At 38.4% G+C, this 6,202-nt stretch overlaps 1 pseudogene; it reads right to left on the bottom strand.

The window, feature by feature from the left end:
- Nucleotides 1–2,075: 2,075 nt before the first annotated feature.
- On the bottom strand, nt 2,076–3,109 carry LOC127945056 (glycoprotein-N-acetylgalactosamine 3-beta-galactosyltransferase 1-A-like; annotated as a pseudogene).
- Between the last annotated feature and the right edge of the window lie 3,093 nt (nt 3,110–6,202).

The following is a 6,202-nucleotide window of genomic DNA, read 5'->3' as shown; positions in this document are numbered from 1 at the left end:
TCTTCGGCTACCTTGTTTGTTTTGTGAGCGCCTACACTTCAGAATAGTTCCGAAGCTACAAGTCAAGTCTCATGTACAGTTCACAAATGGATGGGTTCAGGAGCTGCAAATCATAGAAACGGAACAGCGGCAAAACAGTATAATCCGGTAAACTGCGCTCTAACGTTACCTAGCTGCTAGTTTAGTAATCGTTAGTGCTAACAACCATTCACACATGGACTTTTAACAATGTGTTTCAAAAGTGTAGTTAGTAGCTGTCCACCCTCCCGTTTTTCCGGGGTTCTCACGTATTTGAGCTGTTTTCCCGCTGTCTTCCCGTTTTAGTATTTTCCTGTAAAATATCCCGTTAGCCCCTCCATCAGACCTGTCAAGTCTCTGTGTTGTTGTCCTGTTGCTACTCCTTGTCCTTCCAGCGAAACAGATGTTTTCAAAGCATCGTTTTGATTACTTGAAAGCAACCTTAGCGTGATGTTGGGCTTTTTAAGATAGCGTTGTTGTTGTGAGAGCACGATTTCACGCCAATCTGTAACTAAAGTCACGTGAGACCTAGCTTCACAAATCGCTTAACCTTAGTTAATGCAGCAGTTTTATAGTACGAATTTTTGCTGTCAGCAGAGGGATAGCAACTAAAAGATGAATGTTGAAATTTCCCTCATTTTCAATGTTGACTTAAGCTATATAAATTAATATTCAGATGTTATGGTCTCCGTAGTCGCACCTCCAAGCAGGAAAGTGGTGTAAAGTTAATCCATTCTCATTTTATTTTCCCCATGGCTATTATGTGTTGCGCCATTGCACCCCACAATACAGCAACGGTTGAAAATTGTATAAATAGATTTTTAATTCATCAAATTAAGACACACGGATGAGAGGGAGTATGTCTAAACACTGCGCAGTAGTCCGAGTGGCAGTAAAGGAAGCATCCAACGTGGCGGCCACGCCAAGTAATGACGTCACGACGCCCAAGCCCTATTGCGTGGTTTGATAATGCTAAGGAGTGTGGAAAGACGCGATCAGAGACGCGATCAGAAGACAGATCAGACGCATCCTCACGCGGGTCTAGAGATGCGATGGCCCGCGTTTGCCATATATGCCCCATAATACGAATCTTGTTGATCGTTATAATAGCATACGTTTTCTGTAAAGATACGAATCAAAACAACTCAGCTGTCGAGTGAAAAACAAGCGAGATCGGCCTCTCTTTCTAGTTTAAGTTTGTCGCGAAGCTACTTCCGCATTTGTCCACGCCACTGTTTCTACGTCAGTAAAGGCGGTAACAAAGGGTAACTAACGTCACTGACAGGCGACTGCACTGCCCAGTGTCTCGTGTCTCATGATTTACAAGTAGATGAAAACATTAGAGATATTGTTAATAATCAGTTGGACAAAATATATGACTACAATTTACAATTCAATTGCTAATGACTAAAAAGAGAACTTTACAACTTAAAAAATTGTTTTAACAGAAGAATAATTTAGGTGCTTTAAAAAATAATAAGCTTTGCATTTCTCATTTGAAATTTACTTTTATTGTTAGAGCTTCAGTATAACATTGATCTTAATTTAAAATGTAAGAAAATATATTTTTTAATTAAATCGACAATCACCCTCACACACCTGTGTGATAGGTGCATCGGATAAAGGACCAATTATTCTTTACAATAAATTACAATAAACGGATAAACAAATATTTATCTATAACATATTTATAATTTTTTTGCTTTGATGTCATTCTATCATTAACATTGTTCGATTGAGCTTAACTTCTATTAAAAATGATTCTTTTCTGAAAGAAATTGCACAATTTTATTCCTAATCATATTTGTTTTTATACTAACTTTATAAACTCTGAAATAGCATATGTATCCTTTCTTGTTGCCACTCTGATGACCACGACAGGACAAAAAAGTGTTAATTTCTTAGATTTTGTATTGCTAGTCATTAACTTTCTAGTCACGAAACACATCATTATGTACATGAAAGAAAAACTTTCAACCACTGCAGTTGCCATTAAACCTATCCATTGTAGGTTTCACTTGCAATCACCTGAAGGAATTTCTAGTTCAGTGTGGCATTTAAAAAAATGAGAGGGCTAAGATTATGAGGTAATACCCTCTCAAAGTATATTTCTCAAACAATGTTGTTGATTTTTAGTCATACTCAAATTACTATCTTTAATGGAAAACTGCTTTTGACATTTTAATTATTTTTTTTCTTTTTATGCATAGATGGTACTTAAGTTCTTAAAAATTTTCAAAAATTTAATTTTACTTTCATCATTACCAAAGTACAAACTAATTAGCCTTCTGTGTGTAGGAGACGGAAGCTGTGGAATGTAGAGAAATGTCATGAAGGACATGAAGGGCATAGAATATCTTAGGAAAAATGAGAATGACTGCATATTTTATTCTTCGCTACCATTCAAAAGTTTGTATTAAATTAAAATTGTTTGACCTACTTCTACAATTGGGTAGAAGCAGTAGTTCCAGTACCAGAAGGTCTTTGAGAACTTTCCTGTGAGATGATGCTCAGGAATGAAAGGATGGAAGGTTTCGCGGTGCAGTGTGTCCCTGGAGTCCACTGCTACCACCCCCATTTTATCCAGACACTGACCCATCGCTAGATCCTCTACTGAGGTGGTATGAGTGCACACTTTAGTGCTAAAACCCTCCACAAACCTTCTCAGGGCCTCTTTGCTGAGCACATAACCTGCGCCACCGCTCATGTAGCCCTGTTTGGTGTATGGCTTGAATCTCTTTCCAAAGTATATGGGCTGCTCTGCTGTGTAGTTCGACAAGATCCAGCGCAAGTTGTCCACAACGAAGAATGTGTCATCATGAGAAACCCGTCTGCCTCATCGCCGTGGTTCTTCAGAGCATAGTGTAAAGCACGAATGGTCTTTCAGTACAGCTGGTCGCAGCTTTCTCCTGTGCTAAAGCCCACTGTGGGGAAGCTGCGGTCTTCTTCAGAGCGCATGAACAGCACTAGGTTACAGCGACGGCTCCATGTTGCCTTCACATGCCCAACCTTTGACTGCAGATTACTAGGCCCTGTCATCACCCAGCACAAGATACGTACTTTCTTAAACAGCTCATCTGCGATGTGACTTTTCTCTTGTGTATTTAAAACAAATTTCATCGTTATGTTGCAATTTAATATAATAAAAAATATTATATTCATTGGATACTTTATAAGCATTGCATTTTAAAAATGTAAAAAGCATTGCACATAAAGAAAACAACGGTAATTGTGAAAAAATATGATTCAAAGTATGTATACCTATCAAGTAGTCTTATAAAAGCGATTTTACTTTAAATTTATTATAGTAAAGTATTATACCAGCAAACTCAAAATTTGATTAAAAATGAACAAACTAGGCTATAAATTCTTCGTATTGTAGGCTTAGATTATTATATTATTATATAGCCTAGTGTTTTTTTTTTACTGATAGACAGTCAAAAAGACAAATTAACACACCACATATACTGAAGAAGCGGTAACAAAAACACAGTGACAGAAATAGCGTGGGGGCTGTCACATGATTAAGGATCGAGTCAAAAACCCGGGGACTTGTCAGACAAGAGGTGATGTGAGCTAATCACAGACTGAAGACCCAGGTAAAAAATTAATTTATCTTTTCTGTATCTTATAGCATATTAGTTTTGTATTGTTTGTAGTGTGTTCAACATTTGCGTAAGTACTAGATGTGTTGGGGAAGTAACACGTAACACTTTTATTACATTTTGCTAAAATGAACGAAATGACTCGAAAAATAGATTCGTTCATTTTGCTAAACGAGACTTGAAAGTCTGAGTCGGTAAAATGATCCAAACTTCCCATCACTACTTTGCATCAGCTATTATGTTGCAGTGCTTTTATATCATGCTACAATCATTAATGTATGTAACATAAATGATGCACTAGAGGGCGCTGCAGCACCTGGCTGGTGAGGGTGCTTGTGGTTGAACAGGGCAGATCCATCCACTCTTCAGGTAAGGTTGGCGGTGTTTTGTTTAGGCCCAAGTGGAGCAGGGTTGCTCTTCCCATCACGCTTCCAGCCGAAGCTATCCTCAAACCACACCTGTCTCAAGAAGGCGTACATGGTGCAACTGCCCACCTGGAAGCCCAGAGAGAAAGCACATTTTGTATACAATATATTCCCTGCTTTCATGGTGACAATTCAGGGATCCGGCCAACATTGGTCACTGTGAGGCTAGAAGAATACTGGTTACTTTAAGTGTATTAATTTTCAGTGATTGTTTTAACAGTCTGGATACAAAGATCCAAATATACAATTGGATTATACTGGCCTCCACAGTCACCAGACCTGAACCCAATGGAGATGGTTTAGGGGTGAGCTGGACCACAGACAGAAGGCAAAAGGCCCAACAAGTGCTAAGCATCTCTCTGGGAACTCCTTCAAGACTGTTGTAAGACCATTTCAGGTGACTACCTCTTGAAGCATATATATATATATATATATATATATGTCACATATATATATACACTCAGAGCAGATGTGGATAGCTGGATGTGATGGAAGTCATTCCTTTTATTGATTTCCCAGTTTGTTATTTCAAAATCCTGCCACCAAAGCATTGTGGACAACACAGAATGTAACTGAAACAATGCATTTAACTTGAGGAGATCATCTGTCTGAGCTTTTTAGTAAGTGTTTCTATATATATATATATATATATATATATATATATATATATATATATATGTGTGTGTGTGTGTGTGTGTGTGTGTGTGTTGACTGCAGAGTTATCCCTTTGTATGATGGATGAAACACTTCTAAAAATAATCTAAATAATTCTCTATTATTACGGTTAGTTTTGAGAAGCAATTGGGCAGGAGCATGTGGTGGAGATGTACTTATAATCACAGGAGCATTTTTACTGACGAGATGCGCATGAAAAGTTTTTTTTGCACAGCCCTAACATCTAGTTAACAAAGCGAAACAGCTTTGCCCTTTGCGTTACAAGTTACAGAAACTGTTAAACGCACGAACTTAAATAATAAAATAGCCTTACCGGTTGTGGTCCATAAACAATGCCTTCTCCAGACAAAGAGGGAACTGCTCCATCTTTCAAGAATAATATTTGTGCGAATCCGGCATTAAACTGATTGAGATTGAGGAAGTTGTCCTCAGCAAGCCGTCCTCAGCAAAATGTGCTGCACATACTTTTACATGTGGATTATAATTTTCGGGAACAGAGTTAAACATAAATTGTAACCATTAGTCTCCAAGTACAGCATCCCTGGGAAGCCCAAACAAAGATGATTGGACTCCGAGATGAAAATAACAGCGTTTCAACAACATGACGACAAACAAAAACACAGCTCTTCCTCTTCTCCGTCGGAGCGCAATTAGGCCACGCCCCCTTTTGTGAATTGTTGTGGGCGGAGGTTAGTAAAAAAAACTGTGACGTCATTACTGCAGGAACTAGAGGGATGTAGTCCAAACGGGTCGTTTTTTTGTAGGCGAATTCTGTTAAATAAAATATATCGCTTGGCATTGAACTTTGAGCTTTAGAATTTTACAGATATTATTTATACTCTAACAAGAACATTACACACTAACTAAAGTTTAAAACATGGAATCACAAAGAAGGGGACCTTTAAGGATGACAAATTTTATAACCTTTGTGTGTGATATTTGTCAGAGTACTTTTTGTCTACCTGTTAAGTAAAATTAATGTTTCAAATCTGAAAAACAAAAAAGTGTCTGTTAAAGGTGCTGTATGTAAGTTTTTGACTCTACTAAGGCATAAAAATCGAGCATCGCGTTAGTTCAGTCAGGTCATGATAGTCATGCTTGCATCAGCTGACAGTCAGCTGTTCCTGACGTGTACCAATCCAGTCTTGACACCTATCTCCTGCGGCCTATTTAAATTCCCATTATTCAGTTTCTCTCCATCGCATTGCTGCTAATTAACTCCCTCCTCCAACCCCAACTCCACCAACTGAACCTGTAATCTGATCTAATTTGTCCTTTCTTTACAGTGTCTTCATTGGAAGCAGTCTCCATGACATTTTGTTTACAACTCATGTAATTGAGAATTGTAATTATGTATGCTTATGGTTCTGTTCTGTACCCCAGGGGGGTTTGTCTTGCTGCTTTCCCCGCTCTGTCCAAGCATGGCTGCTTGGACAGGCGTGTGGAGTGTTGCCCAGAACATAACCATACCGCCAACAC

This window comes from Carassius gibelio, chromosome A23 (genome assembly GCF_023724105.1).
Source record: "Carassius gibelio isolate Cgi1373 ecotype wild population from Czech Republic chromosome A23, carGib1.2-hapl.c, whole genome shotgun sequence".
NCBI lineage: Eukaryota > Metazoa > Chordata > Actinopteri > Cypriniformes > Cyprinidae > Carassius > Carassius gibelio.
Note: the sequence above shows the minus strand (reverse complement) of the source record. Positions and strands in the feature narration are given on the sequence as shown.